The 16613-nt window shown below is 44.4% G+C and overlaps 1 long non-coding RNA gene across 3 annotated transcripts in view; it reads left to right on the forward strand.

The window, feature by feature from the left end:
* The first annotated feature begins 371 nt into the window (after nucleotides 1-371).
* Nucleotides 372-16613, forward strand: part of LOC145520488 (uncharacterized) — a 31643-nt gene continuing 15401 nt past the window's right edge. Inside the window, exons 1-5 of one of the 3 annotated variants that reach the window (XR_014064507.1) lie at nucleotides 399-456; nucleotides 716-763; nucleotides 1298-1386; nucleotides 5290-5378; nucleotides 9025-12098. This is a non-coding gene — a long non-coding RNA (uncharacterized LOC145520488). Of the gene's footprint in view, nucleotides 457-715; nucleotides 764-1297; nucleotides 1430-5289; nucleotides 5379-9024; nucleotides 12099-16613 lie in introns of those variants that run through there. The other 2 variants (XR_014064506.1, XR_014064505.1) reach the window with 2 other exon arrangements.

The raw sequence follows: 16613 nt of genomic DNA on the forward strand, positions 1-16613 counted from the left end.
TGGGACAAGGAGAATCTTCAGTCTTTGGAGTGACTGAAAGCTGGCAAAAGCAAGAGTGATAGGAGATGAGACTGAAAACACGGGAAAGGGTCAGGTCAGATCAACGGTTTTGCTCTTTATCCTAAAAGAAATGGACTGATGTAGTTAGATTCACCTTCAGAAGGATCTCTGACTGCTGTACAGAGGCATTTGGACGAGGGCAGAGTTGAACGAGAGGAAGCTAGTGCAACAGTTCTGGCGGTAGACAGAGTCACTGTGGCAGCAGAGAAGCTGACTGAAGAGATGCTGGAGATGATGAGGCCGTCTCCAGGCCTTGCCCCGCCTGGAGTCACAGGTTCTGGGCGATTGTGACACGAGGCTTTATGATCTCTATTTCCTGTGACCAGTAACGGTGACACCTGGGCAGCCTGCTCTCACAGTCTTTCACTTTGTAGGAGAAGAGACCGAGTCTGGCAGGTGAAGTGACTTGCTCAAGGCCACGTGATAGTGAGCAGGGCACAACTAGATCCCGGGTTCCTCAGATCTGCCGGGGGGGCGGGGCTTCCCAGGGCACCATGGTCCGCATGTACAGATTCCTTATGTGGAACGTCACACATGGAAATGTACCATGACAAGTGAGGTGGAAAGTAGTATCAGCCTGAACCTCATTTCAGACACTTGAGATGAGCGCAAGACTGACTTAAGCGTCTCTTCGGACCCCTCACTTGTCCCCCAGACACAGGAAGAAGAGTCTGGTTGTGAATGCCATCCATCATCAACTAATGTAAGAGAACTCTGAAACCTACCTGGGATGGGACGTGGGCGGTTGGTGCGCAGGGGGAGTTTTGTTTTTTGTTTTTAGCCTAATAATACCGGAGTGTTGATTCATTAAAAAACCCGGCGCATAAAAGGAACAAGGATTTCCTCATGTACATTAAAGGGAAAACTGGTTAAGAGAGGGTTTTTGCTTACAAACTCGAGAAATAGATACTGGCTAATTTAGGCAAAAGCAAAATAAATAGAATAAAACTAAAGGAAAACCAGAAACACCAGTGACAAAAAAAAAAAGCTCTCAATCAAGTACCCACAAGCAAAACAAAGAGCCACAAAGGAGGAAATTGCAAGGCTCCTGGGAGTTGCGAGGGGCAGCTGGGATTGGGGCCGGAGGAGGAGCCGCGTGCTGCCGCCTCACCTGGGCCAGCCTACGCAGGACTGGGCAGGGTGACTGGGTAGCCGTGCGGGCAGCGCTCTCACTGTGCCTGTTTCAGGTGGGAGTGTCTGGTTGGCTGGTCCAAGAGGGCATGGTTCTCTATTTCAGGAGGGAGCTTCTGACTGGCTGACTCAAGAGGGCCTGGTCCCTGAACCGCGTACCTCCAGCGAGGACACAAGTGGAAGAAGGTTTCGCAGGTAACCGGGTGTGCTGCCATCAGGAAGAGCATGTGGGTCCCAGGTAACCGAAAGGAAGTGGACACTTACAAGTGCCCCTGGAAGGACGGGTCCTGTGTACCCTGTGCTTAGTCGCTCAGTCATGTCCGACTCTTTGCGACCCCAGGGACTAGCCTGCCAAGATCTTCTCTCCTTGCGATTCTCCAGGCAAGAATACCAGAGTGGGTTGCCATTTCTTCCTCCAGGGGATCTTCCCAAACCAGGGACTGAACCCGCGTCAGCCTGCATCTCCTCCATTGAAGGCAGATTCTTTACCCTCTAAGGAAAGTTGTTTTCTAAGCCACAAGGAGAACCCCTTTACCCCCCATCTTATTTCCCCACCACAGCCTCTAGCATCTTCAGGCTCTGTGGTCAGACAGAACCCCTACAGGCTACAGACCACCACGAAGTGATGGAGAAGAGCCGTGGCCCCAGTGGACCCCGTGGTCAGGACCTAACTGCGCGGCCCAGAGATGGAAGTGTGGGAGGAGCGGGAGTGAGGGGCAGACACAGGAGCACTAAACAGCAAAGACAAAGAGAGGACAGTATGTGAGGGAGCCAGGAAAGTCTCCAGGACACCTCTGAAAGCTCGGGGATTGTTGACCCCAGGAAAGGGAGATGTTCCCCATATGCAGTCTGAAGCCACCTTGACCCTCTGTGGTCTTGAAAACATAATTTAAAGAACTATTTCAGTGTTCTTGGGATTGGTGTTAATCGAAATGACTGGGAAAGCAGCCTCCCTCCCAGGCAGATTCCATCAGCAGCCAGTGGACCTGCTCACCCTTTGATCACACAACTTGACCGCTGTCTTCCCGTTGCTTCTTGCCAGTGGCTTTTCTGCCTATGATGAGCACTGAAATGACTTCAGGACCTTTTCCATATGCCGATGCCTGGGCCCCAATTCCATGGATCAGAGTTGAACTGTCTGGGTCTGGGTCTGAGTATGAGTATTTTTGAAAACTCTCAGGTGAATCCAACACAGATTCCCCAGAGTTGAGAATTCTATGTTGATTCTTCCGAGGGGAGATTCAATCAGCACTTTCTGGCCTGGTGGGTAAGACCATGCTGTCAAACAGGGCTGTTTCCTCCAGGGCTCAGCAACCATGAGATTGCCTCCGGCTGCTGTAAAAGTGCCTGGGCTACCCCGACAAATATGCCATGGAGATAGAAGGGCCACAGAAATAGAAAATACTGGGGGTGGTTTAGTCACTAAGTCGTGTCCAGCTCTTGTGACCCCATGGACTGTAGCCCATCAGGCTCCTGTCCATAGGATTTCCCAGGCAAGAATACTGGTGTGGGTTGGCATTTCCTTCTCCAGGGGATCTTCCCAACCCAGGGATTAGACCCATGGGTGGATCTTTACAGGTGGACTCTTTATTGACTGAGCCACCACGTAAGCCCAGAAAATACTGACGTATACCTGTAAGGCTAGAGCTGGGCTTCCCAGATGTTTCCTCTGAGCTCTCTAGAGCACAGACCCTAGTGGAGAGCTCCTTCTGCTAAATTAATGCAGAGTGTGGTGCCTGAGGGTGAGATAGGCCCTCCCTCACGGTCCTGTTCACTCTCCCAGGGACACTTTCTCCCCAAGTCATTATTAGCATCTTAAGGAAGCAGTGTGTCAATGAGCCCGGGGCATGGGGACAACCATAAAATGGCCTCTTTGTTTTATCTGTCCCCTGAAACATTTTTTCTCAGTGGGTCTGTCTCCTCCTGCTCCTGAACGAAATTTCCAGTGTGGCCCGCCTCTGTGTTAACAGGCTCTGGCCTCCCCTTGCCTCTTACAGAGGCCTTTCAAAGAGCTGGAGCTGGCTTCGCGAAGTTTCTGGTGCAAGCAGTAAAGAACCTATCTGCCAATGCAGGAGACATAAGAGATTTGGGTTTGATCCCTGGGTGGGGAAGATCCCCTGGAGGAGGACATGGCAACCCACTCCAGTATTCTTGCCTGAAGAATCCCACGGACAGGGGGGCCTAGCGGGGTACAGTCCAGGGGGTCACACAGAGTTGGATACTACTGAAGCGACTTAGCATGCACTCCTTGGCTCCACCGCATCTCAGCCTAGAGGCTGCTCCTGGCAAAGCACTCGGACAGGCCTTCTCCCTCTAGGTTTTCTCAGTGGGAGTCAGACCCCAGTCCGCAGGCTGCTCTGATTTTCAGGGGTGAGTCTACCTCCCAAGTTAAGGTTTTCCAAGGGGTCCTTCTGAAGGCTCCACCAGGACCCTTTGGTTAGACAGGAGCAACCCTCCAGCTCTCCACCTAGGATAGGGCGGGGGAGCAGGGCGCCCAGGATGCCAACAGCTCTGTCCCAACAAATCTCTTAGCCAGGCCCATTCACTGTGTTCCAGGGACGCCTCCTCACTGGACTTGGGAGGAGAGGTGGGCACAGTGCTGCCCCCTTACAGGGGCCTCGGGTGGGTTGGGGCCCACGGGGCTGACAGCAGAGGCTCCCCACCTCCCTACATTCTCTCTCTTCTGCCCTCTCATCCTCTTGTTACCTCCTTGAACCATCTAAGGGATTCAAACATCTTGAAATGAGTTTTCAAATCCATTTTCTTTGTAAATCTGCATAATCTAAACTCTATCCTATGGGTGCTGAGAAATTCTAAAGTGAAAAACGGTGCAGACCTGCCCTAAGTAAGGCTGATAGGTACAGGAAGGGCAGGTGAACGTGAGTCAGAGATGCCACAGCTAAGCTCTCAAGGTTCTCTGGAGAATCCATAAGCAATTAAAATTGTTTCCTTTGATACCTTTAGTGGGCTTATTCTTGTACAAAATTCCATCCTGACCTCTTAGCTGGCCGTCAGCTGATCAGTTTACCCAAACACGTGCGAACATGATTCCCTGCTCAGGACCCTCTGAGCTGTCTCCTCCACACGCTTCTCTCCAAATCCTGAGCTTGTCTGCTTATGATGACATCCATCCACGTGTGAAGGAACGATTTGCATACAAAATAACAAGCAGCAACATGAATGGACCTAAGATAATCATACTATATGAGGTAAGTCAGACAGAGAAAGAGAAAAATCATATGATCATCACTCATATGTGAAATTTTAAAAAATGATACCAATGAACTTATCTACAAAACAGAAACAGGTTCGCTGAGTTAGAGAACAAACTTATGGTTACCGGAAGGAAGAGTGATGAGGAGGGATAGATTGGAAGTTTGGGATTGACATGTACACACTACAATATATAAAACAGATAGCTAACAAGAACCAAAGTATAGCACAGGGAACTCTGCTCAATTTACTATTAAAAAAATGGGGAAAGAATTTGAAAAAGAATAGATACATGTAAATGTATAACTGAATCACTTTGCTATACATCTGAAACTAACACATTGCTAATCAATGATACTCCAATATAAAATAAAAATTTCAAAAACAGCAACAAATGGCATAACTGGGAAGAGTCTCCGCATTATCCCTTAACAGGGCCTCAGTCTAACGCCAGTTTTAATGAGAATCTCCTTCTCTGTCTTCTTAGTAAGCAATGGTGGCAGAAGTTACTAGTTTCTCTCCAAAACCCATCTTCTTTTTCTTATATATTTTAGAAGCTCTGAGTTTTAGGTGGCACATGTCATTATGAAGAAAGGCCTTCTTTTCTCTATAAGACTGTATAAACATTGCAAGGAAGGAGTAGAATTTGCCTGGCTCTGTCCACCTCTGGCTTCATCAGTATTGTTGGAGGATAAGGTGTCTAGGACAAGTAGTTCCTGCAAGAGCCACACAGGTAGCCTGGTTCTCAGAAAGAAGAGCGTCTGTCCCTGTGAGAGACTGGCACTGCGTAGATCAAAGACAGAAGTTGGAAGCAGGGCTTTTTAGATTTCTGAAGCTGAAACAAAGCTCTAATTCAAAATGATACACGTACCCGTATGTTTACAGCAGCACTGTTAAGAATACCCAAGACATGGACCACCTAAATGTTCACTAACAGATGAACGGATAAAGGTGTTCCAGTGACAGAGGAGTGGGTAAGGAAGATGTGTTACATATATACAATGAAATATTACTCGTTCATTAAAAGGAATGAAATAATGCCATTTGCAGCAATGGATGGACCTAGAGATTATCATACTAAGTCAAGTAAGTCAGAGAAAGAGAAATATCATGTAATACCCCTTATATGCGAAATCTAAAAACAAATGATGCAAATGAACATATTTGCAAGATGAAACAGATTCACAGACTTAGAGAATGAACTTATGGTTCCCAGGGAGGAAGGGTGGGGGGAAGGAATAGTTAGGGAGTTGAAGATCAACATGTACACATTGCTGTATTTAAGATGGATAACAAGCAAGGACCTACAGGGAACGCTGCTCAATGTTCTGCGGCGGCCTAGATGGGAAGGGAGTTTAGGGGAGAATGGATACACGTATATGTATCCCTGAAAAAAAAGATGTGATATAAACACAATGGAATATTACTCAACCATAAAAAAGAATGGGATAATACCATTTGCAGCAATATGGATGGACCTTGATATTATCATACCAAGTGAAGTTAAGTCAGACAAAGGCAAATATCATATGATATCAGTTGTATGTGGAATCTAAAATATGACACAAATGAACCTATCTACAAAACAGAAAGAGACTCAGACATAGCAGACAGACTTGTGGTTGCCAAGGGGGTGGGGGTGGGAGAAGGATGGACTGGGAATTTGGGGTTAGCAGATGCAAAGTATTCTATATACTGACAGAATTGATTAATAAAAGGTCTTACTGTAGAGCACAGGGCGCTATATTCAATATACTGTGATAAACCATAATAAGAACATGACAAAGAATATATGTATGTGTGTATAACTGAGTCACTTTGCTGTACAGCAGAAATTAACAAGACACTGTAAACCAACTATACTTCAATAAAAAAGAAAAAATTTCTGAGGCAGAGTCTCCCTGTTTGGATTCTGTATCCTTTCTTTGGTCCCTATAAAAGGTGATCTAGGCTAATTGCCAATTTGTATATAAAGTAGGAAGGCTGAGTGTTTTCTTTGATCCTGAACTTACTTTTATTTCTCACTTGTGCTACCTTGATAAATCTACTTATTATCACTTTTACCATTTTGCCCGATATCCTGCATGATCTCTGTTAGGGTTCTGTTAAAAATCTTATTCACACGTTTGTGTGCTTGTCTTGATTATAGAAATTTTTACTTTTACTGCTTCCTTGTCTTTGCTTTATTTCAAATCCATTGATACAATCTTTAGGTCACACAGACATCACACACACACACACACTACACAAAATAATATCTCGAGTGATAGGAAACAAAGCCAAAGCTTTGGAAATCAAGACAAGAAACCACTTTCAGAATAAGCAAACCCATCCAAAAGGTAGGGGGCATGCGGTTGTGGGGGTGGTGAAAGGAGAATACAGCTTTAGCTTTCAGAGAAGAGAATAAGTAAGAAATGACTAAAATGGAAAACTTATAGAACTCTAAGTATGTTATTTAATGGTTTGAAGGCAAGCGCCAAAGATACAGCAAAAAAGGAGATGAAGGTGGCTATTCTGGGGAGCAGGAATTACTGGGAGAAAAAAAAGATGGTTCAGGGAGCCCACAACTTTCAAATATTGCTATAAATGGTTGTGAAATCATGTGCATGATCATTTGATAAGGTGAAAATATAATAAGAAAGGCCCTAAACCTGAGCTAATGGCTGTGGACTCTGGCCTGGCTTAGCTGTGTCAGTCAGGTTTTCCGTTTGCCTCTCAGAGTTGGGTTTTCACATTCATCCTTCTCTTGGCTTCATCCCTAGTTTTGGTGGCACCTCTGGAGAAGGAAATGGCAACCCACTCCAGTGTTCTTGCCTGGAGAATCCCAGGGACGGCGGAGCCTGGTGGGCTGCCGTCTATGGGGTCGCACAGAGTCGGACACGACTGAAGCGACTTAGCAGCAGCAGCAGCAGGGATAAACCCTGGTTTCTCTGTGGCACTTTACAAGATAGAGATGCTGCTGCTGCTGCTGCTAAGTCGCTTCAGTCGTGTCCGACTCTGTGCGACCCCATAGACGGCAGCCCACCAGGCTCCGCCGTCCCTGGGATTCTCCAGGCAAGAACACTGGAGTGGGTTGCCATTTCCTTCTCCAGTGCATGAAAGTGAAAAGTGAAAGTGAAGTCGCTCAGTTGTGTCCGACTCTTAGTGACCCCGTGGACTGCAGCCTACCAGGCTCCTCCGTCCACGGGATTTTCCAGGCAAGAGTACTGGAGTGGGTTGCCATTGCCTTCTCCAAACTAACAGCTTTATTGAGGTGCAATTCACATGAGTCACCCCTTTGACGTGTCTAATCGATGGCGTTTAGCGTATTCTCAGAGCTGTGCAATCAGTACCACCATCAACCTTAGCACATGTTCATCGCTCCCACGCAAACCCCGTGTCCATCGTTCCCCGTTTTCCCCATGATCTTCCAGCTCCCGGCAGCTACTGATCTACTTTTCCTCTCTCTGGATAGTTCACATAAATGGAATCGTGCAAGATGTGGGCTGACTGCTTTCACTTAGCATACTTTTCAACTATCAGTGCTTCATTTCTTTTCTTCCTGAATAATATTTCATTTTATGTAGATACCACTTTTCATGTAACCATTTGTCAGTTGATGGACTTTAAAAATTTTTTATTGGACTATCATTGATTTACAATGTTGTGTTAGTAAAAAAGAAGAGTTTCTTCAGAAAAGAGGATTCTCTTAATGAGAGATGACTTTCTTTTTTTTTTTTTATAAATTTATTTATTTTAGTTGGGGGCTAATTACTTTACAATATTGTAGTAGTTTTTGCCATACATTGACATGAATCAGCCATGCGTTTACATGTGTTCCCCTTCCTGGACCCCCCTCCCACCTCCCTCCCCATCCCATCCCTCTGGGTCATCCCATTGCCCCGGCCCTGAGCATTTGTCTCATGCATCGAACATGGAATGGTGTTCTGTTTCACATATGATATTATACATGTTTCAATGCTATTGTTCATTCTTCCTTTCCTTGCTGATAAAACGTGCTCACCGGGAGACCCCAGGAGGGCGCTGTGCTGGGAGGGGCCGCCAGGACTCTTGCTCAGAGCAATTCCAGCTCTGGATCTCACAAACCCCTCTTGGAAAGCCCTGCGCGCCAACTGCCCACCTCCCTTAGAAGGCAGCCTGAGCCCCCCGCCACTGCACGCTCTTGGGGTACCCCTCCTTTTCCAGTCTCATTCTTCCCTCAGGAGCTTCTTTTTTAATTTTAATGTTATTAGAGTATAGCGGTGTTAGTTTCAGGTATACAGCTAAGACATTCAGTTATACATGCACATATATTCATTTTTTTTCAGATGCTTTTCTCATATAGGTTATTATAGTATACTGAGTAGCGCCCCCTGTGCTATAAGTAGGTCAGGGTTATCTATTTGATATATAGTACTGCATATATATATATATATATATATATATCACACACTATTTGTGTGTTCATCCCAAGCTCCTGATTTATCCCTCCTCCTTTCCCCTTTGGTAACCATAAGTTTGTTTTCTGTGAATGTGTTTCTGTTTTGTAAGTAACTTCATTTGTATCTTTTTTTTTTTCAGATTCTGCATGTAAGCAATATCATAACATTTGTCTTTGTCTGTCTGACTTATTTCACTTAGTTTGATCATCTCTACGTCCATCCATGTTGCCGCACATGGCATTATGTCATTCTTTCAATGGGTGAGTAGTATTCCATTATAGATATGTGCCACATTTTCCTTATTCATTCATATCTTGATGGACATTTAGGTTGCTTCCATGACTTGGATGTTGTAAATAGTGCTGCAGTGAACACTGGGGTACATGTATCTTTTTGAATTCTGGTTTTCTCGGGATATGTGACTAGGAGTGGGATTGCTGGATCATATGCTAGCTCTATTTTTAGTTTGTTAAGGAATCTCCATATTGTCCTCTGTAGTGGTTATACCAATTTACATTCCTTGCAACAGTGTAGGAAGGTTCCCTTTTCTCCACACCCTCTGCTGCATTTATTGTTTGTAGACACTTTAATGATGGCCATTCTGAAAGGTGTGAGGTGGTACCTCATTGTAGTTTTGATTTGCATTTCTCTGATAATTAGTGATGTTGAACATCTTTTCATGTGCCTGTTGGCCATCTGTATGTCTTTTTTAGAGAAATGTCTATTTAGATCTTCTGCCCATTTTTTGATGTTTTTTTAAAAAATAGAGTTACATGACCTAAGCAGCTTATTCAAGCAACCTTCTTTTTCACCTGTGTGGCTTTCTCTGAAGACAGTTTTGGAAATAGTATTTTCTCCATCTCATTACATTTGCAGAGATTTTACTGTCTTTTAAAGGGCTTCCCTGGTGGCTCGGTGGCAAAAAATCTGCCTGCTAATGCAGGAGATGTGGGGTTGATCCCTGGGTTGGGAAAATACCCTGGAGAAGTGAATAGCAACCCACTCCAGTATTCTTGCCTGGGCAATCCCATGGTCAGAGGAGCCTGGCGGGCTACAGCCCATGGGGCCGAAAGGAATCCTACACAACGACTAAACAACAAGTGTAGATGGCCAGGTGGCCCAGGCTTTTTTCTTGCCTCAGTCTCCTTGTCTGTAAAATGGGGGTAGCACGGCCTCCCCACCACATCACTGTGACAGAATGTTCAGAAGGCCAATGATCAGAGCTGCCACTCAACCCTGAGCACAGTGGAGGTGCCATCTCCCAAGGCTGCCTTTGCCAGGAGGCCCAGGTTGGGGGTTTGCAAAAGTGAAAGTAGCTTTAAACCCCATGAGGTCAAAACCTAAGGTGCAAAAAACCCAGTAACTTAATTCTCACCTCCACAATCATTGTAAGTAAAACCAAAGAGGGAAGAGAAGCTAGGAGCTTGCCAGGCTAGCAGGCAGCACCAGCCAGCTGCCCCGCTGTCTGCACAGACCCAGAGAATGTGCCAGACTCACCCGTCCCTGCCTCTTTCAGAGCAGGGACGCCTGCCCCACACCTGCTCTCTGCCTCCCCACTCCCTTCCTTCTATTTTTATAACTTACAGAGGAACAGGAAGGGGCATATATAGTTTTTTTCTAAATGTTTTTCAGCACTCAGGGTCTGTCTGTGTTCTAGAAGTTGTGAACTTGTCACAGAAAATGGTTCTCATCGAGGGCACAGGCTTCAGTCCTTCAGGTCTTCCCCTAGCTGGTAGGGAAGTTATGCATCTCCTCTCTAGCTGTACAGGGAGCCCTGGCTCACAGTGCATATGGAAATCAAATCCAAAGTCACAAGAAGACCTCAGATTCTTTTACCCACTGGGGACAGTGAAGGTGGCAGCAGAACTCAGGTTTCAGATGAGTCTGTGTCTCCAGGGAGCCCCCGGGGCAAATGGTGCAGAGCCGGGCTTCTGGACTGCAGTCAGCACTCAGCCGTTGTCACGTGTGCGGCGTTTAGAATGAAATCCTCTGTGCGAGTAGACAATAGAACGTGTAAGTAGCCTCCAAGTCAAATGCACACCCTTCAGGGCAGCTCCTGGGTGTCTTCTTTTTTCCCTGGCAGCCACTTTCAACCAGTTCTGTTTTCTGTCACCGACTTAGTTTCCAGTTCTGTTTTTCTCCTTTTCTTTTGGCCAGATGAATTCTCTTAATAGGTTTGCCATATTTAGAAAATAATACACTTAAATTTGAATTTCAGATAAATAATGAAAAATTTTTAGTAAAAATATGTTCGATGTAATTTTTGGCACACATGTAGAGCAAAAGGTTACTTGTTATTTATCTGAAATTCCATGGAACAAACTCACACTAAAAGTTATTCATTGTTGATGTGAAATTCAAATGTAGCTGGATCCATATTTCATCTGGCAATGCTTGTAGGTCTTTTTTCCCTCTCCTCTTCTTTGCAGAGAAAGACTTTCTTGAAACCACAGGGAGAAATACAGGAGGACAGGCATGTTAGTTCCCATGCTGTGACCAACTGTGATGAATTTCATATTGAACAGAGGAGTTAGGATGGTTTCAGTTTGATGATTAAAGGTAGGGGAAATAGAATCGTTTTCAGCTTGCTTCTCCCAGGGAAGAATAGCTTTCTCAACTGATATGATAAGCTGTGAGGCAGGATACTTAATTCTGCAGCATTAAATTCCTAGCAGATAGGTTTATTGAGCAGACGGAAGATTTGTTTTTTGAGATGGTTCTTCTAAACTTGGAGAATGTCAACTCAGGGAGCCAGGCTTTCTCCAGTCAGTGTTAAGTATAAAGGTCATGAGCCAGGTGCTTCTCAAGTTACAAAGTTTAAAGATCTGTCTCCTACTTTCACCATATTCGAGTTCATTTTGGGAACATGAGTAAAAAGGCAGTTAAGCTTTAGAGTAGTATACTTGCTGCATGAGCAGCATATGTTTAAAATGCTATATGTTATGGAGGAATTCTGTTCCCTGTAATATTTGTTGTGTTTGTTTTCCTTTGAAAAAGTTTTTAAAAGTTCGCAGATTTACATAACCTTCTATAACCAATACTCCCATGACTTCATGAATTAGCAGATCTGTATCTTTGCATTTTTGCCGTATATATAGTTTTACACACTATTTCCCCACATCTTAGCATCTCTAAAATTGGGTCCATTTTAAAATGAATGGTATATTGTGGCAACTTTTTTTCCTGAATGATGCAGAAAATAATAGTGAGTTTTATAATTGATATCATCTCAGATTTTATCACCATGATTTTTACTATTAAAATAGCATGACATTACAGATACAATTGAAAGACTTTTTTTCCCTCCTAGCCCTTACCGTCTCAGCCCTGCCAGTCTCATTTGCCTTCACTTTTCAGAGGTAAAGACTATCAGATTGGCGTGTATGTTTCAGACCATAACTATATATATTTTCTTAATATATAGTATTGTTCTCTGTGTTATTGTTCTACATGCATCTATCTTTTTTTTTTACTTACAATTATATTGTTAAATCAATCCATGTTGATTTATATAGAGATATTCGTTTTATCTCCTTTATTATATTCCATTGCATGAATAGACAGCAATTAATTTATTCATCTTCTTATTGAGAGATTGAGGTTGTCCCCAGTTAATTTTTCCAGTTTCTTATTATTACAAGCAAGAATTCTCTAATATGTAGAACTTAATAATCTACATTTAGGAATGGAATTTCCACATTGTAGAATGTGTACATTTTCAATTTTCACTGTATCGGTAATTTAACGAACCCTGCACTTTGTGGTGTTTTAGCCTCATGAGTGAAATCTGGATTTGTTATTGTGTGAGGCTTGGTTTTTTTCTCCTCAAAGGAAAGCCCTTGCTATTTTGCCTTCCACCCACCTCTTTACCAGAAATCATAATAGTATAGTGATAAAGTCACTCCCCATAAATGTCACCTTTGAAACTTCTTCTGTGATGGTTTGTGGGCCATGGGTCAACCGAGCCACCCACACTTCCTAAATCATCGCTGCATTTCCAAAGACCTTCTGTGCTTGAAAGGCCACACAGCCCTCTCAGGCACCTTTGTCGATCACCTGGAGCTGGGGAGCAGCAATAATCACAGTGTGAATTTTAAAGACACGGCGGGGTGTCAAGGGCCTGAGCTGGGCGTTTTTATTTGGTCCAGCAGCGCCAGGAATTTAATAAAAGAAAATAACTTAAAAAGTGCACAAAAAAGAAGTGACAAGGTGTGAGTTACAGGTAAGTTTATAACAGTAGAAAGGAAGAAGTATAGTTAGGATTCTACAGTAGAAGGAACCTTCTGATTTATAAATAAATCAGGATGGGTTTCAATGAAAAAGAATTGTTCCAGAAAGTGCACATAACACGTTAAATGAAGAAAATGACATACCGTGCAGTTGAAAGAGTAGGACTTCTTTTAAAGAGTGTATTCATGGAAATGTCTCTGGGAGGGTATCACCAAGGCATAACAGCGGCTGTCGCTTGGATGTGGAATGATGGATGGATCCTGTTTTCTTCTTTTCTCATCTGTCTTTTTACTTTTCACATAATGAACGTGTATTATTTTTGTAACCAAACCAATTGAAACAATGGGCTAGGATTTTGTTTGCTTGGGCCTGGTTTTGTGTTGAGAGTGGACATGGGAGGTGAGTAGGTTGGTAAGAGAATTTAAGAGCAAGGGAAACAAGCTTAGGAAGACATTATCTGGGGACAATTAATTTTTCTCGTGTGTTTGCTTTATCCTTGTTCTCCAAACTCTTAAAAGGAGTCTAAGCAGAGATAGCTGGCATCTTACAGTGAATAATTCAGTTTTTCTGCACTTACTTCTTCACCGGAGGTGAAGAATTTATGCTCCCATTAAAGACCTGTGGAGTAGACTTGCTAGTCATCCTTGATAGTAAATTTAAGAAAGGTATCCAGTGCTTTCTTTAGTTTCTTCTTTTAAATTAAGTTTGGAGGAGACCAAAATCTCCTCTAGAATAACATTCTCTTTGCAGCTTCAATATTTCTTCCTTGAATCTTCACCGTGGGGGGAAAAAATCAAGGGAAGAAGCTCTGTATACCTCTGTGAGTTGGTAAGGCTACCAGATTCAAAATGTACAGGTGAGAGTGTCCATAAAGTAAATAAGGGGGCCTGCAGACAGGTTCCTTAAGGGCTGAAGGAACTCCAATTTAAATATTTTAAAGTTACTCATCGTAAACTAACCAAACCATTAAAATGTTAAAATCTAATGCTACTTGGTTTATAGGATACAGAAATACTGGCATGTGTTCCTACTGATGACGGACTTAAAATGGGTTCTATTTTTATGGAAAGAATTCTAACAATACATAAGAATAATCAAGATGAGTTTTCACTCCTCAAAGGAAAGACAATTTGTATACAAATGGACAAAAGGCTGTTTGTTATCTTTGCATGATGTGACTTCAGAGCTACTTCACTGGAGTTCTGACCCCTTCCAACGATCCTAGGATTCAGAAAATCACCACACTTTAGAGATGGAAGGAAACGGGAAGCCCTAAGGGAATGGCTCTGAAGAATTTAGAAGACCCTGGCCCCCCGGGGGGTAACTGAAGAGGCCGTTCTGCAGTTGGCGGCTCTGTGATTATGGTCTGGTTCTTTCATAAAAACCGCTGCTCGAGGCAACTCCCCGTGAAAATGGGCTGTTTGGTCACACTTGAGGACCTCAGGGAACCTGTCCAACTTCAGCATTTTATTTTACTTTTTAAAAGACTTTTAGATATGGATCATTTTTAAAGTCTTTATTACATTTACAACATGGCTTCCTTTGTTTACGTTTTGACTTCTGGGCGGTGAGGCATATGGGACCTTAGCTCTCCCACCAGCGACTGAACCCTCAGCCGCTGCACTGGAAGGGCAAGCCTTAACCACCGGACCTAACTTCTGGACCTTACTTCTGTAAGAAGTCCCTAACTTCTGTATTTTAGAGAGGCGGACATGGAGGTGCAGAGGGAGGAAGTGACCAACTTCAGGTCGATGGACTTGCCTTCACTGCTTTGTGGACGGGAGACGAGGGTGCGGAAGGGCAGCAGCGTGGGTCATGCCTGCCTTTAGGGGTTGGGATGTTTGAATGAGGCTGAGGAGTTGCTGGAGACAGTGGTGCTTGGGGACGTGGACCACGTGCCAGAGCTGTGCCCCGCATTCCAGACAGACAATAGCTCCGAAGGGGGTGTGAATGGCACCCACCCCATCCCCACAGCTAACCTCAAAAAAGTGTTACTTTCACAGTCAAACTGAGGACCGTTGAAATTCAGGCAGTGTCAGAAAACAAGCATTTATTTGGAACCAAAAGAACAATTTGTCTCTTTTCCTTTGCATTGTCTGGCTCATTCATTTTCCCAGAGTAAAACATCTTCAAACAGACTTTCCCTGCTTCTAGAACACCCCATCCCAGTCTAGGCAAACACAATCTTTAGCCCGAAGAAAAGGCATTCCCACACCCTTCAGTGAAGACAGCAGGATGATCATTGCCTCCAAGAGGGGTCATTTTGGTAAATAAAGCTAAAGCAGCACATACTTGTTCTCCTGAGCATCTTTTTATTAGCACCATTGGGAGGTCCTTCCAGGGTCCATCACATTTATCAGAGTGTGGACATTTTTCCTCTCAAAGCACCAATTTTGTTTATGACATTGCTGGAGTTTTGGATGGTAACTTTACCTTTCCTTTCTTCATCTCATGGTCTCTCAGTCTTGGGGATTATCTACATTTTGGACCAGCTAATTCTTTTGTGGGGGCTCCTCTGGTGGCTCAGTGGTAAATAATCTGCCCGCCAATGCAGGAGATGCGGGTTTGATCCCTGGGTTGGGAAGATCCCCTGGAGAAGGAAATGGCAACCCCTCCAGTATTCTTGCCTGGGGAATCCCATGGACAGAGGAGCCTGGCGGGCTACAGTCCATGGGGTCGCGAAGAGTCAGACACAACTGAAGTGACATAGCACTCACAACCTACATTCTCTTCACCTAAAACACTACTGTTTTGCTGAGTGTCCGGGGTAAAAGTAACACCCGTAAGCGCTGAGCCCTGCTGGGTGTTACAGCCGCCTGCGGAGATGGGCACATGTGATCTTCACGTCACTAGGATGTGAGCTGCACGAGGCCCGGGACCATCACTCTAGTTACCAACACCCCCGAGGCTTTCCACGGGAACTAATGCGTGACGGCACATGGCACAGGGTCCAGCAGATATTCCATACGGTGCATCCATGATCCAATACATTTAGCTTTTTATCTTTTAACTGAAGTATGGTTGGTTTACAGTGTCGTGTTCATCTCCGCTGTGCAGCAAAGGTAGTCAGTTACACATATACGTGTATGGGCTGTGCTCAGCCACTCAGTGGTGTCTGACTCCCTGCGGCCCTGTGGACTGTGGCCCACCAGGCTCCCCTGTCCACGGGGATTCTCCAGGCAAGAACACTGGAGTGGCTTGCCATGCCCTCCTCCATATATGTGTGTGTATATATATGCATGTATAGTTTTTCATACTCTTTTCCATTACGGTTTATCCCAGGATATTGAGTGTAGTTCCCCGTGCTGCACAGCAGGACCTTGTTGCTTATCTATTCTATTTATAATAACTTGCATCTGCTAACCCCAAACTCCCACTCCACCCCTCCCCCAACCCCCTCCCCTGTGGCCACCCCTGAATACACTTTATTGAAGAAGATCTTTGACTTTTCTCTTTTATAACCCAAACCCAGTTGTTGGTTTTTTTTTCCGGCAAATTGCGTTTTCTCTGCTTGCCAAGTCTATCGAGAATATGTTCCTCTCTCACAGCCTGCCCTAT

Source organism: Giraffa tippelskirchi, chromosome 9, assembly GCF_054371585.1.
Source record: "Giraffa tippelskirchi isolate mGirTip1 chromosome 9, T2T-mGirTip1v1.2.pri, whole genome shotgun sequence".
Lineage (NCBI taxonomy): Eukaryota > Metazoa > Chordata > Mammalia > Artiodactyla > Giraffidae > Giraffa > Giraffa tippelskirchi.